Source organism: Lepus europaeus, assembly GCF_033115175.1.
Source record: "Lepus europaeus isolate LE1 chromosome 21 unlocalized genomic scaffold, mLepTim1.pri SUPER_21_unloc_1, whole genome shotgun sequence".
NCBI lineage: Eukaryota > Metazoa > Chordata > Mammalia > Lagomorpha > Leporidae > Lepus > Lepus europaeus.
Genome location: NW_026909005.1, coordinates 657,590 through 677,506, shown reverse-complemented (window position 1 = coordinate 677,506; position 19,917 = coordinate 657,590). Strand labels below are relative to the sequence as shown.

Sequence of the window (19,917 nt, the reverse complement as noted above, 5' to 3'; positions counted from 1 at the left end):
CAGACAGACAGCTGGCGATGCCCCCTGCACTGCCTGTCTCCCCAAGCGGCTGCAACGAAAGGCCAGTGCTGGGCCAGGCAGAAGCGTGGAGGCAGGAGCTCCATTGAGGACTGCCACGAGGCAGGAAGGTGGAGCCCAAAGAACCTGGGCCATCAGCGTCTGCGTCCCTGGTCGCTGCCTGGAGGGGCGGACTGGAAGCGGCCCTGGGGCTTTGGACGCTGGATGCAGCAGTGTGTAGGTGCGTCCTGGGGTGCCATGGTGACGGCCCGTGGGGAGTGCGCCTGCGCCTGGCGCTGTGACCCGGAAGTGCACCCGCACGCCCTGCGCCAACGGCCCCACGGTGCTCCGCTGGCAGTCAGCGCTGCGGGTCCGCTCCTGCTGGAGAGCCTGCGCAAGCGGTGAGCTGATGAGCCGTCCTTGATGCTGCTGGCCAGGCCTGACGGAGAACCAGCGGCCCCAGGGTCAGGCTGGGATCAGAGAGGCTGCGTGTCCGAGGCTTCCGCGCCGTTTCCCAGGCGCGTGGCTCTTCTTTGGTTCCTTCCGGAAGCAACGGCCTTCGCGGACCTGTGACCCGGCAGCAGCCCGGGCCCCCGTCGGAGGTGAGTGACGCGCGCGGCTGTTGCGGTTACCGGCTGGGCGTCTTGGCTGCCCGCGTGCCTCTTGCTCTTGGGTCCCGAAGGCGCGGGTGGAGTCGCGGTGGTGCTGTGGGGACGGTCTGGAAGGGTCCCCAGGGTGCGAGCAGCTGTGCGAGAGCAGAGGTGGCTCGGTCTCCTCCCGGAAGGGCCCCGCGTTCCCGTCGCTTTGCTTTCTGAGGGCCCAGCCGCCCTGCTCTAGACCTCCAAGACTGTTGCTGGGAGGATGGGGAGCGAAAGCGCATGTCTGTTTGCTGGTCTCGGAGGCCAGCTTCGGGTTCCTCGCGTTGGCTGTGATGTCAGCGCTCTGTGGGCTTTTCATGAAAGAGCCTTGTCAGGCCGAGGTGTACGTTCCAAGGCTCCTGGCTCTTGGCTTCAGTCTGGCACAGCCCTGGCCATTTTGTCCTTTTGGGGAGTGAACTAGTGTATGGAAGACCTTTCTCTTTCTGTATCTCTGCCTCTCTTTCGGTAACTCTGCCTTTAAAACATATGAAATATTTTAAAACAAGAACCTTTAACCATTCAAAGAAAGGCTCAAGTAGAAAGAAAAAGAATCTTGGTGACGCACAGTACTCACTGACCTAAAACCTTGACTGAAATTTTTGTTGAAGTTTGCTGATAAAGTGTTCACCAGAAATCACACATACTGACTTGTGTGAGGTGCGCTGGTAGATATTTTTGAAAGTATTAAAATCACTTCTGCTAGTTTTTACACGATGTACCTGTTATTTTCTTGAGCTACTCGAGAGCTCTTGGGTAAAGATGTTATTACTGGCAAAGTGGTCAAACTGCACAGCTCCCGTGGGCACCATTACACTCTGTGACTGGCATTTCCAGGGCTGGTGCTGTGCACACCTGGGATGTCTTACCCACAGGTGGTGTGGTATCTGCACAATGTCTGCATGATGGTTCTCTTTTCATTTAGATGGTTTGCAGGGTTCCATTAGTGCACAGTCTCTCAAATTGTGACTTTTCAATATTACTCACATGTTTTTCATTCCCCTCGGGGGTTGGGGGAATAGTTGCGGCCCTGAGGGTTTGCCCACTTTTCTAGAGAGAAGGATAGGCCTAACCTTGCCTCCTGGAACTTTCTCTGAGTTAGAAACCTCTTAGAGTAATTATACAATTTTGAAATTTTGTATTTAATGGTGGTTCTTTAAGCAGAGGTATCTTATAAACATAGTGTAGCAATCATAGACTTATTTTTATTATTCTTCTTTTAGTAAAGAGGAGGGAGTAAAGCATTATTGGTCAGTGCACATGGTGCTTAATGTGGAATCTGGAGATGGTGTTTTCTTACTTATATATATTTTATGATTTCCAATTATTGCCAAGAGGTAAACACTATAGAATTAGGTCTAGGCTGTGGTTCTGGTTGGTATGCCTCTGTTTTAAATTTCATCTCACATCTGTTTAGCATCAAGATTTCCAGCTTTCCAAGGCTGGCCAGAAACTTAAAGCAAGCGTCTAAACCAATTGTTAGAGGAAAAGATACAGCAGTGGTAACGATGATCCTAAATGAATCCTTTGTGTGATATCTTTTACCCCATATCTAATTGAAATATCTTTGTTTTCTTGTTTACTGCAATGAAAATAATTCTGACTTACCGGAACTATGCATTTGCATTCCTTCCACATATGAGACAATCAGTTTCTGAATCATTGGGCTTCTAAAATTCTGTGGGTAGGGGCTAGTGTTGTGCAGTGGGTTAAGCCACCCCCTGCAATGCCAGCATCCCATACTTGTTTTCTTTCTGTAATCCAGAGGTTGAAAACCAACCACCACTCCAAAGGCATGAGTCGTATGAAAGCAATTTCACTTTATTTAACACTCTCAGGAGAAAAAGCAGATGAGTATATACGGTACCTAAAGAGAAAAACTCTGTCAAATTTTAAATGGAATGGTGGAATAAATTCCATGACAAAAGTGAAACAAACAATCGACCTGTGTCCCCAACACACTGGAGCCTGGCCTTGCTTCCTACTTGGGACAGACAGCAGGAGCTCAGGAGAAGCCTTCGGCCATACCTCCTGTGCAGGCCTGTGCAGGCTTGGTCTTTGTTTTCTGACTGGACAATCAGAACTGATGCATGCCATTGAATTCTGAGTTTATAAAAAGGGTGCTCAGTGCTGCTGTTTCCCTTTTCTCTTCTTGGTGTCCAGCGATGTGGAATTCTTCATTGGAACATGTGCTAAGCCCTGGCACTAAGAATAAGGAGGTGAACAGCCGAAAACAACACTGCAGGATGGGTCAGGCTGCTGGTGTCGGGGAGTGGCAGTGGACTCAACAGGACCCTCAGGTTTGACCATCCTCACCTGGTGAGTCTTCTTGAAATGTTTGTGCGTATCATATGCTGTTCGGATGCAGGCAGGAGACACATGGGCCTTCAGGATCCAGGGGGAAAAATGAAAAAATTGTGTATTATATTGTATGTTATAAATTGAATATTATATATTATTATATATTTTATTATATATTATATATTTTAGAAACATATTGTGAATTTCATATCATATGTTCTAAATAGATTTTAAATTGTATATTGTAAAACATCTATGTGCTTGGAGGTATCATGTACAGTTCCAGGAGGTGTGAGCCTGCCTGGCTGAATTCTGATGCCAGGATGGGTGAACCAGCAGGTGAGTCATCTTCTTTTGGGTGGGCAATTAAGATGCCCAGTGACTGTGTTAATTTCCAGGTCTCTTGCTTTATTTTCTGGGTTTATAGTTCTACTTAGTGTATAGGAGCTGAGAAAATGGATCTGGTCCTCCAGAAAGGAAGTTTCTGCTCTCAGGATTTGCTTCCTGTTTTTCCTAATTTGCTAAGATAGTTTATCACAGTTGGCATTGAAGGTTCTGCCACACAGCAGTGATAGCATTGAGTGGTAAACCCAAAAAGATGGTTGTATATTGTTGTCATTGCCCCACTGAAATCTGATGCTATCCAGTGTTTCCCTAATTTTATGAAAAAGTTCCTGAGGAATACATTGTTATATTGTGTTAATGAATGTGGTTATGTGGGGAGACATATCATGTAAAATTTACATGTCCCAGTCATATTATTGCATTAACTAGGAATATGGGGACTCTGTTTATCATCAGAAGCACCTAGATCAGAGGATGGCACCGAAATTTGTAGAAGTCAGCATTACTTCCTAAGTATATTTGTTGCAGTTATAAAACTATAAGGTTCTGAATACTGAATACAGGTTCTTTTTACTTCTGAATTAGATTTTGAAATATGAAATATTGAAATCATTTGGATTATGATATGTTTAGAACATTTTTAGTTCTGAGAAGGCAGGGGCATTGTTTCTGCATAGTATCTACAATGGTTGCCATATAGTTGGTTCTAAAACTTTGGTTGATGAAATGAAATCCCTATTTGTTCTTGTGTTTTAAACAGCACAGAATTTCAAAATCCGTAGGTATTGTGTTTTGTGGTTTGGTTCTTACAGTATGTGGTGAATTAAGTCTCCCTTCCTTCTGGCTAGCAGTTACTCGTGTTGACACCCAAGGATCATTCCTTGAACCTCATCTAATGAGATGCTACCAGTGACTACTCAGAAACCACCCTTTGGGGCAAGCCCTCATGGATGTTCCAGTTTCCTCATTATCCACTCTTGCTGATCCTGTTGGTCCTGATTGTTCAGATCCAGAAGTTGAAATGACCCCATGTTACGTCTAACTGTTTGTTCACACTGTTCTTCCCATCCTAGACAGCCTTATCTCTGTACTGTGTTTCAGGAAGGTCTTGGCTTTTTCTCCCATCATTAGCTAGACCTGTTTATATTGCCCATGGTTTTCTCCTTTTGGCAATTTTAAAACTTGATTCCTTGGTTCGATAATTCCTTTCCCTCACACACAACACACCAAGAAAAATCTGTTCTTTTGTTTTCTCATGCTCCCCATCCACAGATGTTCTCTGATAACAATCACCTGGCATCTCAAAGGCTGGCTGGTCCCTACACCCTTCTCGAAGCCACACAAATATGTGATGCTTTTTGCTTTTATGTCTCAATTCTGTCACCTTTTCTACACCTCTGCTCCTGTGACCACCATTAAACTTTAGCATCTCCCACAAAAATCCTTGGTTAGCAATTTCTAGTGCAGTACAAATAAGAAGTTAAAATATAGATGCTTTCTGGGGAAATTCCAAAATTAGAATGGTTTATGCCAGACATCTTAAGATGCTTTTCCTCTGTTTAACTAAAGTCAGATCTTTGAGGGAAAACTAGATGGAGAGTTTGCTACAAACAATGCCTTTGCTTCACCTTTATACAGTTTTGTTTGTGAGTTATGTAGGCCTCAATAATTATGAATGGGAAAACTAAAACTGTGACTTGCAGTTCGATATTGGAAATATTTTGAAGCTTTCCACTGAAGTGCTGTAGTGAGAGAACAGGCATGGAGTCCAGGAAATCCTTCAGTGACTTGCTATATGTGTAGTTTTTAGAGTTCAGCTTTCAAAGACATTTAAATTTTGTAAACAGTTTCTTACATATGATGTTAAATTTCAAATTGCTTCTTCAACAAACATTGAGCTTTATGTGATTGGTAACAATCTTCTACACTAATGAATCTCCTTGCTTGATTTCCCCCTTGATTACTGTGGAAGATGACATGTGAGTGCCAAACGGGGAAAGAAAGGTTGTTTTGAAGATTTATTTATCTATTTGAAAGGCAGAGCTACACAGAGTAGGGGCAGAGAGAGAGAGAGAGAGAGAGAAATAGAGAGGTCTTCAATCTGCTGGTTCACTCCCCATAAGGCCGCAGTGGCCAGAGCTGAGCTGATATGTAGCCAGGAGCCCAGAGCTTCTTCTGGGTCTCTCACATGGGTGCAGGGGCCCAAGCACTTGGGACATCTTCCATTTTTCCTAGGCCATATCACAGAGCTGGGTCAGAAGTGGAGCCGTGGGCACTCAAACCAGCACTCTTATGAGATGCCAGCACTGCAGGCAGAAGCTTTTCCTGCTCTGCCACAGTGCCGTCCCCAAGAAATATTCTTGTGGTAGACTAATGTTCATGGTGTATAGCCCTCTGCTCTGTGCAGGTAGAATTTGAGTAATTCTTGGCAGACCCCTGTATTTTGAGGTACATAGAGATAACATGATAAATGTAATGGGATCCACAGTTTTCCAGTAAAATATCTCATGATATCTGCTGGGGTCCTGCCATTTATGAAAATGGGCTGTAAAGCAACCTGAACAGTGAATACATTGCCACCTATTGATCCAGTGAAACAAGTCCAGAGGGAGCACCTCTAACCCTGGCAGAGGCTACACCCCTGGTGACTAAGATGCTGTAGATCTGTGCTGCTACTCATTCCACGAAGAAGGCCCTGCCATACTGCTGTGAGCATCCTGGTTTAATATTTTGGTATTGTCATGTTTTGGTTTGTTCTTCAACTTAAATACACGGAATCTCCATTTGGTTTGTATATTTCATCTTGCAGTTTTCACAGCTAAATTTCTTTTTATAAATAATTTTTATTTATATAAAGGTGAACAGATATCATGTATTTCATATACAGAGATTGAGGAGTGTGGTGATACTTCCCACCTTCCCCTCCTCCCCCCAGCATCCTGCCCTCCTTCTTCCTTCCTTTCTTGTGATTATAAAATGAACTGAAAGAATATCATTGTGAAAATTAAAGTGTAAATTCTAAACCTTGACAGAACTAACTCCATAATGTGTAGCTCCTAGTAGGAACTGAAAATGCAGATTGTGTTGTTTAAAAATTGTCCTGCATTTAAATGTGGAAACCCTAGGAATTTAGATTGAGTTTAGGTGATACACTACCATGGTGCCTCCCCAAACGTGTGTTCTGTAAACATAATGTGCCCACAACCAAGTATTGCTTTGAACCAAGGGCCATAGTGGTCACCCGTGATGGGAAATGGAAGGCTTTTTAGGGCAGTGAACCTGAGGACTGTGACCAAGACCTGTCCCAGTGAGTCAGTGAGAGCTCAGACTGTGCACTGGCCCCATCTTCCTATCAGACTTCATTTACGAAGCACAAATTCAAGTTAAATTCAGTAAGAATTTCGACAGCAGGGAGTATGCTCTTTAGAGTTTGGTACAGTTTCAGTGTCACTGGTCACATCCTGATGAAGCAGGCCCTGCATTTTCAGTTCCATGGTTTAGTTGGGCTAATTCTCAACTTGCCTGTAATATGTAACTGTTACATGGACATAGGAATGTACACCCATCGGTGGGAGAATAGCATGTAGTAATTTATAATTCTCATTTCACTTTTCACTTTCCTGGTTTCCTTCAGATACACTTCCTTTCATTTTCTATTTCTGAGTTTTCATTTTGAGGGAGGTGAGATGACAGTGTAATATGTTACTTGGATATTGTCATAAGTATTCTTTTGATAGAATTCTTTTTTTTATTTTTTTTATTTTTTTTTTTATTTTTGACAGGCAGAGTGGACAGTGAGAGAGAGAGAGACAGAGAGAAAGGTCTTCCTTTTTTGCCCTTGGTTCACCCTCCAATGGCCGCCGCGGTAGGCGCGCTGCGGCCGGCGCACCGCGCTGATCCGATGGCAGGAGCCAGGTGCTTCTCCTGGTCTCCCATGGGGTGCAGGGCCCAAGCACTTGGGCCATCCTCCACTGCACTCCCTGGCCACAGCAGAGAGCTGGCCTGGAAGAGGGGCAACCGGGACAGGATCGGTGCCCCGACCGGGACTAGAACCCGGTGTGCCGGCGCCGCAAGGTGGAGGATTAGCCTATTGAGCCGCGGCACCGGCCTTCTTTTGATAGAATTCTTGAATCTGTATTTTCAAGATATAAACCGCGTGAATTTTAGTTCAGTCAAGTTCATGAATTTTTTTAAGATGTAATTATTTGAAAGTCAGAGTTACACAGAGAGAGAAGGAGAAGCGGAAAGAGAGAGGTATTTCATCTGCTGGATCACTCCCCAGTTGGCCGCAATGGCCAGCACTGTGCTGCTCTGAAGCCAGGAGCCAGGAGCTTCTTCCAGGTCTCCCATATGGGAGCAAGGGCCCAAGGACTTGGGCCATCCTTTACTGATTTCCCTGGCCATAGCAGAGAGCTGGATCGGAAGTGGAGCAGCCGGAACTTGAACCAGTGCCCATGTGGGTTGCTGGCACTGCATTTGGTGGCCTCACCTGCTACGCCACAGTGCCAGCCCCAATCATGAATGTTTTAAAAATCATTTCTGGGCTGGTGCCGCGGCTCAATAGGCTAATCCTCCACCTTGTGGCACCGGCACACTGGGTTCTAGTCCGGTTGGGGTGCTGGATTCTGTCCCGGTTGCCCCTCTTCCACGCCAGCTCTCTGCTGTGGTCAGGGAGTGCAGTGGAGGATGGTCCAAGTGCTTGGGCCCTGCACCCCATGGGAGACTAGGAGAAGCACCTGGCTCCTGCCTTGGGATCAGCGCGGTGCACCGGCCACAGCACACCGGCCGAGGCGGCCATTGGAGGGTGAACCAACGGCAAAGGAAGACATTTCTCTCTGTCTCTCTCTCTCTTACTGTCCACTCTGCCTGTCAAAAAAATCATTTCTGTCCCATGAAGCCTACCAAAACCCCACAATATTAACCTAAGTTACTTAATTTTATTTACATCTTTAGAATAGGAACCTATTTTTGCATGTTTTATTTTTCCAGCCTTATTACAGTATAACTGAGAAATAAAAATTGTATATATTCAAGGCACATAATGTGCGTTTTGATATGAGTCTGATCTTCATAATGCATTTTCACACGAACCTTGCAACTCTCCTGGTACTTACGGTACAGTATGAAAGGATTAGTACAGTGAAGCTATTCAAAAATTTATCACTCTTAGAGTGTTTTTTACATTATTTTATTTATTTATTTATGTATTTTTCCAGAAAGCTTTTATTTTAGGTATACATACTTCGTGCATTCAATCAATATAGCTTTAACTGCATAGTCATTCTTCCTACGATACCTGCCTTCTCGTTTACACTCCTATCCTTTTTATAATGTTTTTTAAGAATATTTACCTAGGAAATTACAAGTACAGAATATAGTGTGAACTGGTTACCCAATGATTACATTAGATTTTCAAAATCTTATCTCATAATTGTAAATTTGATTTTTTAATGATTTATTTGAAACTCAAGGGCTGGCACAGTGGCTCGCTTGGTTAATCCTCCTCCTGTAGTGCCGGCATCCCATATGGGCGCCAGGTTCTAGTTCTGGTTGCTCCTCTTCCAGTGCAGTTCTCTGCTGTGACCTGAGATGGCAGTGGAGATTGGCCCAAGTGCTTGGGCCCCTGCACTCGCATGGGAGACCAGGAGGAAGCATCTGGCTCCTGGCTTCGGATCAGCGCAGCCATAGGTGCCTTTTGGGTAGTGAACCAACAGAAAGACCTTTCTCTCTGTCTCTCTCTCACTGTCAGTAACTTTACCTGTCAAATTAAAAAAAAAGAAAGGCAGGAAACAGAGAAAGTTTAAGACAGAGACAGAGTGAGAGAGAGGGTGAGGGATATCTCATCTCATGCATTATTTCACTCCTCAAATGTCCTCATTGGCAGGGCTGGGCCCCAAGTCTCCCACTTTGGCACAAGGGCCCAATTCATGGGGTCATCTTCTAGTGCTTTCCCATAGCAGGGAGGTAAATGGGAAGTGGAGCAGGTGGGACTCGGTCTGGTGCCCAAAGGAGATGGTGGCAGTCCAGGTGGAGGCTCATGCTTTTACACCCCAGCTCCAGCACCATAACCATACATTTCTATGTTTTGACTAACATCTCTTCATTTTCCTGCTCCCAGTTCATCACAAACACCATCCTGCTTTCTGACTGTGTTAGTTTGACTTTTGTATATTCCACATGTAAGTGTGCTCATGTAGTATTTCTTATTTCTGTGTCTTGTTTCACTCCTTGTAATGTCCTATAGTTCCATATTTTGGATCCATCTTGTGACAAGTAGTAGTATTTCCTTTCTTTTTAAGGGTTGGCGAGGATTCCACAGTGTGTGTATCCCATTTTTCCTTATGGCTCCGTCAACAAACATTTGGGTTATTTCCATATCGTGGAATTATGAATGATGCTGAAGTGAATGTGGGGGTGCAGACAGTTCTTTGAGATGGTGATTTTCTTTTGGATTCATGGCTAATAAAGGTTGTTCCTTTTTTAATTTTCTTGGAGGAACTTCCATATTGCTTTTCCTAATGGATGGTACAATTTACATTCCCTCCAATACTGTATGTTCTGTTTTCCTTTGTCCTTTTTTAATTCTATTCTTTGCTTCTTAGTGTATGCATTCCTTGTATTACTCCCTGATCACACATATGGTTTGCTAATATTTTCTCCTATTCATTGGTTTGTCTTTTCATTTCATTGATCTTTGCTTTATTGCTTTACTAGTTTGTTGTAGTTTCATTTCCTTTTATTTGCTTTTGCTCTCTGTGTTTAATTGTTAACACATAAGCGACCACTCTTGAGGCTAATGTCAAGGAATTTTCTATTTTATAAGTTGTAAGTGTTCAGATCTTCTGTGTGGACTTTCAGTTCATTTTGAGTTGATTTTAATATGTGGTGTAACAATGATCCAGTTTCAGTTTGGGGCATGTGGTTATCCAGGTTGCTTCTGCCTCAGATGTGGGCCTTTATGTCCAGTGACTGCATGTTTGGTAACCCTGGTGGGCCAGGGTCCCCAGTGTCTTCATTTGTATCCATTAAACCAGATGCTGTGGCTGGAGTTGAGCAGGAGCTTGGCATGTGTGGTGATTGGGGAGTAGGAGACCATGCAGTAATGGGGTTAAGACAGGGGACTGTGGCCTCCTGCTCTGGAAGCCAGGGCCATTTGAGGGTATGTCAGGAAGTTTTTTGAAGGGTAGACATTTGGCAATAGTGGGAAAGACAATGCTCAGGATACCAGTGGCAGCCAGTGATGGCTTAAGTAGTTGGATTCTTGCTACCACATTGGAGACCATCTCCCAGCTTCAGCCTGGGTCAGATCAGCCCTGAGTATTTTGGGCACTTGGGTAATGAACTAATAGATGGGTGGTGTCTTTATCTTTCTCTCTCTCTCTCCACCTCCCCCTTATTGATTGAAACCAATTGCCATATTAAAACTAGGTAGAAAATATGGACACAGATGATTATTGCATTAGCATTAGATTATTGAGTAATTTCCTAGAATCATACAGGTGGATGTTTGTAGCTCACAGTAATCCAATTATATCTGTTATTAGAAAATGAAATAAAGGTTAGCTCAAGGCTCTATCCATAAAATAATGTCGAAAGATTAATGTAGATTTGATCATTACAAATTTTATATGAGTACTGAAATGTCACACTAGCCCATAAATATGTACAACTCTTCTTGATAAAATGTAAGTAAAAATAGCAACATGTTACTTGGTGTATGAAGTTAGGGGGTTTAAATGATTAATGTCACAACTAATATTATGGTATTTGAAAATCGTTAATTAAGACAAGCAAAACCAGAGCCTGTAAATAACTGAACTGTTCTTTCTTGTCATGCTCAGTTGAAAGGCTACTATGCTATGCTGTGTTTTAAGTTGGTGATGGATATTTATTTTAGATTGTTTCCTTTAATTAAGAAAATTGGAAGTGTGTTTTCATGTGTATGTGAAATTGAATAGTATCAGAGCAATACAATGAATCCGAGATAAGCTGTTTTTCATATTTGGGATTTTACTAGTTTGTGAGAATCACTACAGCGGCATTTCAATTTGCACACTATCGTTAACGAACCAAAAATTTAAAAAGTGAGGGCTTCCAAATGGTAGAGTTAGAAACGTGCCAGGGGATTCCAATTCAATCCCATCAAAGTGGCATGTACCAATGCCATCTGACTAGTCCAAATGATTAATTTCAGTTCACAGTTGACCATGATACGTCTAAGGGTCAAAGGGATCACATAAACAAGACTAGTGTCTACTAATACTAACTGATAGAATTAAAAAGGGAGAGAAGGATCCAACATGGGAAGCAGGATACACAGCAGACTCCTAGAAAGGCAGATGGACTAAACAGCACTCTGGCCTCAGAATCAGCCCTTGAGGCATTTGGATCTCGCTGAAGAGCCCATGAGAGCATTGTAGGCATGAAAAGCCAAGACACTCTGGCAAAACAAAACAAAACAAATGAAAGATTTCTGTGAGTGAGATACCAGTGGAAAGAACAGGCCATCAAAGAAGGAGGTGCCTTTCTCTGAAGGGAGGAGGGAACTTCCACTTTGACTATGGCCTTGTCTAAAGAAGATCAGAGTTGGCGAACTCAAAAGGCTTTCATAGCCTTCTCAAGTCATGACAAGAGCGTAGAGTGATTACTGAAGCCATAAACAAGAGTGTCAATTTGTTAAGTCAACAACAGGAGTCACTGTGCACTTAACTCCTCATGTAGGATCTCTGTCCTTAATGTGTTGTATAATGTGAATTAATGCTATAACTAGTACTCAAACAGTATTTTACACTTTGTGTTTCTGAGTGGGTGCAAACTGCTGAAATCTTTACTTAATATATACTAAATTGATCTTTTGTATATAAAGAGAATTGGAAATGAATCTTGATGTGAATGGAATGGGAGAGGAAGTGGGAGATTAGAGGGTTGCGGGTGGGAAGGAAGTTATGAGGGGGAACCATTATAATCCATAAATTGTACGTTGGAGATTTACATTTATTAAATAAAAGTAAATAAATAAATAAATAAATAGGTAATGAAAATGCAAAAAAAATAAAAAGTGAGGGCTTGTAATTCTTTTTAAATATTTTATTTTTTAAATAGTGTATTTTTAAATTTACCTCTTAAGAGCTTTATAATCACTCAAGAGTTCAGCTAGTAAGGAAGAATCTAGGTAAGGGCAATAAAAATAATCAAACACTAAAAGTCCTCTCTTTACGATCACTTATGAACTTAAACTGATCATTTTAACTAGTAAGATGGCATTAAGTATCAAAGGGATTCCATAAATAAGACCAAGTGTCTGCTGATAATAATAGATAAAATTAAAAAGGAGAGAATGGCCGGCACCATGGCTCAATAGGCTAATCCTCTGCCTGCAGCGCTGGCACACCGGGCTCTAGACCTGGTCAGGGCGCTGGATTCTGTCCCGGTTGCCCCTTTTCCAGGCCAGCTCTCTGCTGTGGCCCAGTAGTGCAGTGGAGGACGGCCCAAATGCTTGGGCCATACACCCGCATGGGAGACCAGGAGAAGCACCTGGCTCCTGGCTTTGGATCAACGTGGTGCACTGGCTGCAGCATGGCAGGCATTGGAGGGTGAACCAACGGCAAAGGAAGACCTTTCTCTCTATCTCTCTGTCTCACTGTCCACTCTGCCTGTCAAAGAAAAAAAAGGAGAGAATGATCCAACATGAGAAGCAGGCCACGCAGCAGACTTATAGAATGACAAATACCCTATACAGCACTCTGGCCTCAGAATCAGCCTTTAAGGCATTTGGATCTGGCTAAAAAGCCCATGAGAGCACTTCAAGCATGGAAAGCCAAGACACTATGGAAAAAAATAACCCACATGAAAGGTCTCTGAGAGTGAGATCCCAGGGGAAAGTAAGGGCCGCCAAAGAGATTAGTACCTTTCTCTGAAGGGAGGAGGGAATTTCCACTTTGATTATGGCCTTTTCTAAATAATGTTGGAATTTGTGGACTCAAGGAGCTTCCATAGCCTTGGCAGCTCAAGACCAAGAGCCTAGGGTGATCATTGATGTCAAATATAAGAATGTCAGTTGTTAAATCAACAACAGGTGTCACTGTGCACTTGCTTCCCATGTAGGACCTCTGTCCTTCATGTGTTGTACTATGAGAATTAATGGTAAAAGTGGTCTTCAAATAGTACTTTAAACTTTGTGTTTCAGTGTGGGTGAAGTCTGTTGAAATCTTTACATAGTATAGAATTGATCTTCTGTATATAATTAAAAATGAATCTCAATGAAGAATGGGATGGAAGAGGGAGTAGGAGTTGGGATGGTTTGTGGGTGGGAGAGCGGGTATGGGGGGAAGAACTGCTATAATCCGAAAGTTGTACTTACGAGATTTATGTTTATTAAATCAAAGGTTTCTATAAAAATGTCTACTATACTCATACACAGTAAATTTTAAAATGATCATTCTTAAGAATTTGAAAAAGATACAAAACAAAGTTTAACAAAACCACATTTGCAGCAATAGTGATACACATAAGCATTAGTTTCTTTTCTGATTTTCTTTTATTTTTGTCTAATTGTTTAAAAGAAAATTTTAGCTCCCATGTATAAAGGAGAACATCTAATATTTGTCTTTCTGTGTCAGGATAGTTTCAGTGAGCATGAAGTCTTCCAGTTGCAATGATTTTGATACTAATAACAGGATTTCATTTTTTTTTTTAGTACGGTAATATTCAGTTCTACATGTATGCATCCAATTTTGCCAGCAACACTTGCTGAATAGATTATACTTTTTTCCCAGTGTATAGTCTGGGCATTTTCATGAAAAATCAATTGGCTCTACCTGTTTGTATTACTTAATTAATTAATTTCCACTGTCATGCTGTTTGATTGTTATAGCTTTGTAGTAAGCTTTGAAGTCAGGTATTCTGATGCCTCCAAGTTGATTTTTTTTTTTTATTTTGCTCAGGATCATTTTGGCTATTCTTGATATTTTGTGATTTTTTAGGGAATTTAGGATTATTTTATCATTCCGTAAAAAATCTCATTGGTGTTTGATAGGAATTTCATTTATTTTGTAGGTTGCTTTAAGTAATATAGGCATTTTAATTATACTAATTCTTCCAATCCATGAGCAAGTGATATTTTTCCATTTTGAGAGTCCTTGATGATTTATTTCTTCAGCATTTTAGAATTTTCATTGTAGATATCTTTCACTTAATTGGTTGCATTTATTCCTAAATATTTTATTTTTGTCTCTATTGTGTATGGGATTAATTTTTAGATTTCATTTTTGGCAAGCTGGTTATTAGAATATCAAAAAGCTACTGTTTCTGTATGTTGATTTGTAACCTGTAATGTCACTGAATTGGCTTTTCATCTTGAACCATTTTTTGGTGGAGTGTTTAGATTTCTCCATGCACAGCATTATGTATTCTACAATGTTGTTGAATTCAGTTATTGTTAACAGTTGTGTTGAGGAATATGTAATGTCATAAATATAAGAGCATGTCAAAAAGGCTTAAAGGTTACCTGTGGAAAATTTCTCTGTCATTTGCTATATGGGAATTAGAGTAGTACCTGGCAGACTTGTGGACTACCATTGCTAATGGGTGCATGCACCCACACAGCTTCCAGTGAGCTGCCTTTGTGGTCCTCCAGGGCTCATGGTCTGTTAATAGGATCTGGCTGGCCTTCAGTTGTCACCTAACATCCACCTGTGACAAGAGGAGGAGGAAAAATGGGCCTTGAACATCAGCAACTGACTTCTTGACCAAGTGGGTGTGGACCTTAGTTCCATACGAGATGAGAGCTTGCAACCTCAATATTTTGGTTTATCACTGCTTTCCGTGTCCCTCCACAGACTCCCAGTGAGACAGTGAGAGTTCTTAAGGGAAGGCCTATACTCAAGGTTGTTTGCAGAGTGTTACTGGCAGCAGCATATAAGTATCATGATCTCATGGGATCATTTCAGACATTGGAACCTCCACCTGGGCAATGCAGAGTCTTGTGTGCTGTGGGATGGTGAGTCTAGATGCACCAGATGACTGCTGGCTGCCCCTCACATGCTGCCAAGTACCACCCAGGACATGGTTAAGAAAGTTGATGCCTCATCTGCAACTGGCTCAGATGGTGAAGTGCCATATCTCAGACACCAAGGAAGTCCACACAGATGTACACACCTTGCTGTGGATGGAGACACAAAGCCTGCTCAAAGACTGGACAGGGCCACGTTGAGAAGGGCAACCTTGCTGTGTTCCTGACAGGAAGTAGTCTGTAAATCACTGGGCAACAGAGTTGGCAGCTGGCAGCTCTCACTGAACTACTTCAAGATCCTGTCCAACTTGTCTGGAAAGCACAAACAGATGGTGTCATGTTGGCATGGAGGGTGAACATAAACTGTCCCTTTTTCTACTGCAGTGGGTGTCCAGAGCATGTGAAACACCACACTACAGCAGGAGCCTCTTTGTTTCAATGGACAGTGTACAATTAAGAACAAAAGAGAGCTACTGAGGCTGTTAGGCATTCTTCAGTGAGTATGTGCAGCCAACACCCCTGAATGGCAAAGCTGCCCCTAGGACAGTCCCAAACAAGCTACGTTGGACCCAGTGGAATTATTTATCTACTTACTTAAGCATTATTCATTATGTTTCATTGAAAGACAAGAAAACAGATTTCCCATTTGCTGGATCACTCCACTTGAGTGGCAAGGGCCCAAATATCTGAGCCATCCTCTGTTGTTTCCCAGGGTATGCATGAGCAGGAACCTGGATTTGAATGTGCGACAGGTATTGATCCTAGATACTCTGTGATGGGATGCTGCCACCAAAAATGATGTTTTTAATTGCCATGCCAAATACAATGTATTCATGCCTTTATGTTCTGATTAGAATGGCAGTGTGAGATAGAGAAAGATGTTTCCATCTGTTGGCCTCACCCCTAAAGCCGGCAAACATTATGGAAGGGCTAGGCCAAAGTCAGAAGCCAAGAACTCCATCCAGTTCTCTCATATTGGTGGAAGAGACCTAAGTAACTGACCCAATGCCTGCTCTCCATCAGAGTGTACATTAGCAGGAAATCTGACAGCAGGAAGATTATACTGAAATCCAGGAGCTCTGATATGGGGCATGGGTAAACCAAATGGCATCTTAACAACTCTGTCACAGTTCCTTGGCCATTGTTATATTTTAATGATTTTTTATTTGGAAAAAATGTTATTGAGGGAGAGACATAGAGATTTCATCCAGCCCACTACCTCACTCTCCAAATGGTTGCAACAGCTACAGATTAGCCAAGGTGAAGCCAGGAGCAGGAACTCCATCTTCTTCTCCTACATGGGTAGCAGAGTCCTGAGGTCTGACATCGCCCACTGTCTATCCATGGACATTAGGAGGAAGCTGGACTGGAAATACAGTAGCTGGGGCATGACCCAGCACTACAAAATGACATTGGAAGCATTATTATCTGAAGCCTTACCTGCTGCGCCATAGCAGAGAGCTGGATGGGAAGTGGAGCAAGTGGATCTCAAACCGGCGCCCATATGGGATGCTGGCACTTCATGCCAGCGTGTTAATCCATTGAACGATAGCACCAGCCCCACCATTTACTCTAATTTAAAGGCCAACAATGCACCTTTATGAGAGTATGGTCCTCTAGGGCTCATGGTCTGTTAACAGGATCTGGCTGGCCTTCAGTTGTCACCTAGCAACCACCTGTGACACTATGTTGAGGACATCGTTTCAATGGATAATCAAGAGGAGGAGGAAAAATGGGCCTCAAACATCAGCACCTGAATTTTTGACCAAGTGGGTGTGGACCTTAGTTCCATACAAGATGAGAGCTTGCAACCTCAAATTTCTGGTCTATATTTTGAAAAAGGAATTCAGAAAAAATCCTCAAGAAATCCACATATATCTCCTTTTCCTCAGTGATTCGGTTTCAACCAAGTAAGCCCGGCACATTTTCACTTTCTGATAACACCAATATCCTCACCTCTAGTGAATGCTAAGACCCACCTATATCACCAGTCACCCACAAGGATGCACCTTGGTCAGGCACACTTCCAAAGAAAAAGCTAAGGGCTACTCTGTGGATAGTTTTTGGTTCTGAGGGTCACATGGGTAAAGGACTTCAAATTAGCTTTGAGCTTTTAGTGACGCTACTGTTTGACTCACAGAAAGTTTGAACTACCTCCCTTAGCATCAAGAGCCACATGGGTCCTGGCCTCCAGCCACTGAGAATCTCTTGTTAAATGGAAGTGGTATTTTCAGAGCCCAGACAAACTCACACCCTGAGGAGTCTGTGCCCTTAATGAGGATGTCAGCCACTGACACTTTGTCTATTTGGAGAGCCATCATCAGTCATCTCACATCAGATACCTCCTTCCAGATACAGGGGTAGTGTCATGTGTCTCAAGGGGCATAACTTGTGATCATCCTACTTGACATTAAGCAGTCCACCCTCACTCAAGGCCGTCTTGAAATTCACATGTCCACCAATTCTAGGGACATCACCAATTGCTAATGGACTTTGTGTGGCCTCAAACTGGACCATCCATACCCTTAAGTTGGAGTACCTCCTTTGGTGGGTCACTGTTGATATCTGTGCTACTGGCCTAACCTCCCTAACCAACTCAGCTATGTTGCTTGCCAAAATTCTACTGCCTTTTAATGTAGCAAAACTGCACTATATATTATCTACATCCTTGCTTTCATAGTGGAGCCTCCCAGGCTTGTATAATTTCGGACATCATAGGCCTATCAACTTGGATTTTTGCTTGTAGATTTCCTGTTGTATCCAAGTCAATTGTGGAAGTCTTCCAGGAATGCCCGCTGTACAGACAAAACTATCATTCCTCCTTCTCACATTGTTGCATTTGTAGTGGTGATTATTCACATGCTACCTGGCAAGTGGATTTTATTGACCTGCCATAGCAAATTGCAGGTTCTTACTGTTCTGTAAGCCTACACCAGACTTCTCTTTGCTTCTTTGTTAATGGCTGAAATTGTCACCAGATTCTAAGTACTTCATCCCTGGTGCATTAAACATGGGACTGAAAGTATCTGAAATACTTAGTTCCTGTTCATTTGGTGATTACACGGTGATGGAGTATCTAGTTCATGGGAAGGGGTTTTTTTTGAAAATTTTGAAATTAAGAATAATTGTACATACTCAGAGGCTACTGTGTGACATTTTGGTACCTGTCTGCAATGCGTCCTGATTAAAAATGGGATGATCAATATTCCCCTTTATTTGTCAGTACTTAGGATTGAAGTCTTGGAATTTCTTCTATATGTTCATTCAATACACACTCAGTTATTGTGAGCTATCCTCTCCGTTTTTCTGTGTAACATTAGGAAGTTACTCCTTGATCTAACTCTGACTTGGTACCCATCATCCAAACTCCTTGCATTTTCCCTCCATCCTCTTACATCCTTTATTAATTATTCTGTATCCTGATAGGTGTATTTTAAAGATTTATTTATTTTTATTTGAAAAGCTGAGCTAGAGAGAGAGGGAGAGACAGAGGGATATTTTCCTTCTGCTCATTCATTACCCAAATGGCTGCAACAGCTGCATCAGAGTAAATTCAAAGCCAGGAGCCAGGAGCTTTTTCTGGGTCTCCCAAAGTGGATGTAGGGGCCCAAGCACTAGGGCCATCTTCCATTGCTTTCTCAACCCATAACCAGCGAACTGGTTCAGAAGAGGAGCAGCAAGGATATGAACTGATGAGTGCCCACATGGGATTCTGGCACCACAGACAGAGCCTTAACCTACCATGCCACAGCACTGGCCCCCGATTGTTGTAGCTTGTGTTTGTGAGGGAGTGGGTACAGTATTTGTCTTTCTGTGTCTGGATTGTTTTCACTTACCTCCAGTTCCATACATCTAGCCTTAAGTGACAGGGTGTCATTCTTTTCAAATTGTTGGGTAGTATTCTATTTCATATATGTACAACAAACTCTTGACCCCTTCGTCTGATGAACTCTCAACTCATTTTGTTTGCCAAGATACTATTCCCTTGTAGTGAGACAAAAGTGCAGTCTACTTTTTCTGCATTCCTGCCCTCATAGTGGAGACTGTAGTATCAAAATGAATTTGAACTCCTGGGCATATCTGATTTGGGGACATTTTCCTATTGTGGTACCAGAATGAGTTTCTTGTCCCAGGCATATCTGATTTGGGGACATCTTATGGCTGTCATTTTGGATTTCTGATTGTGGTTTTCCTATTCCATCCAACTCAGTTGGAAAGTCCCCCAGGAATGTCTGCTTTGCAGACAAAACTTACATCATTCCTTTTTCTCCCATGGTGGCATTTGGAGAGGTGATTACTCTCACATGCCACCTGGCAGGTGGATTTTATTGGTCTGCTGTTGCAAGAGGCAAGTGATTATTATTGTTGATAACCACACCAGACTGCTCCCTGCTCTTTCCTTCATGGCTGAAAATGTGCTTCAAATATGGGACTATAGATAGGTGAACTACTTAGTCCCTTTCTGTGGGACATATACCCAGTGGTGGTGTTGCTGGTTGATGGTATGGTTCTGTTTTCTGAAAATTTTGACATTAACAATAATTTCACCTACCTAAGGGCTACAGTATTATGTCTTGGTGCATGTCTGCAATGTGTCCTGATGAAAAATGAGATAATCAACATTTCCTT

The 19,917-nt window shown here is 42.6% G+C and overlaps 1 long non-coding RNA gene across 1 annotated transcript in view; it reads left to right on the top strand.

Moving 5' to 3' along the window:
- Positions 1-512: 512 nt before the first annotated feature.
- Positions 513-19,917, top strand: part of LOC133754318 (uncharacterized) — a 46,827-nt gene continuing 27,422 nt past the window's right edge. Inside the window, exons 1-2 of the long non-coding RNA XR_009865192.1 lie at positions 513-599; positions 2,796-2,951. This is a non-coding gene — a long non-coding RNA (uncharacterized LOC133754318). The remainder of the gene's footprint in view (positions 600-2,795; positions 2,952-19,917) is intronic.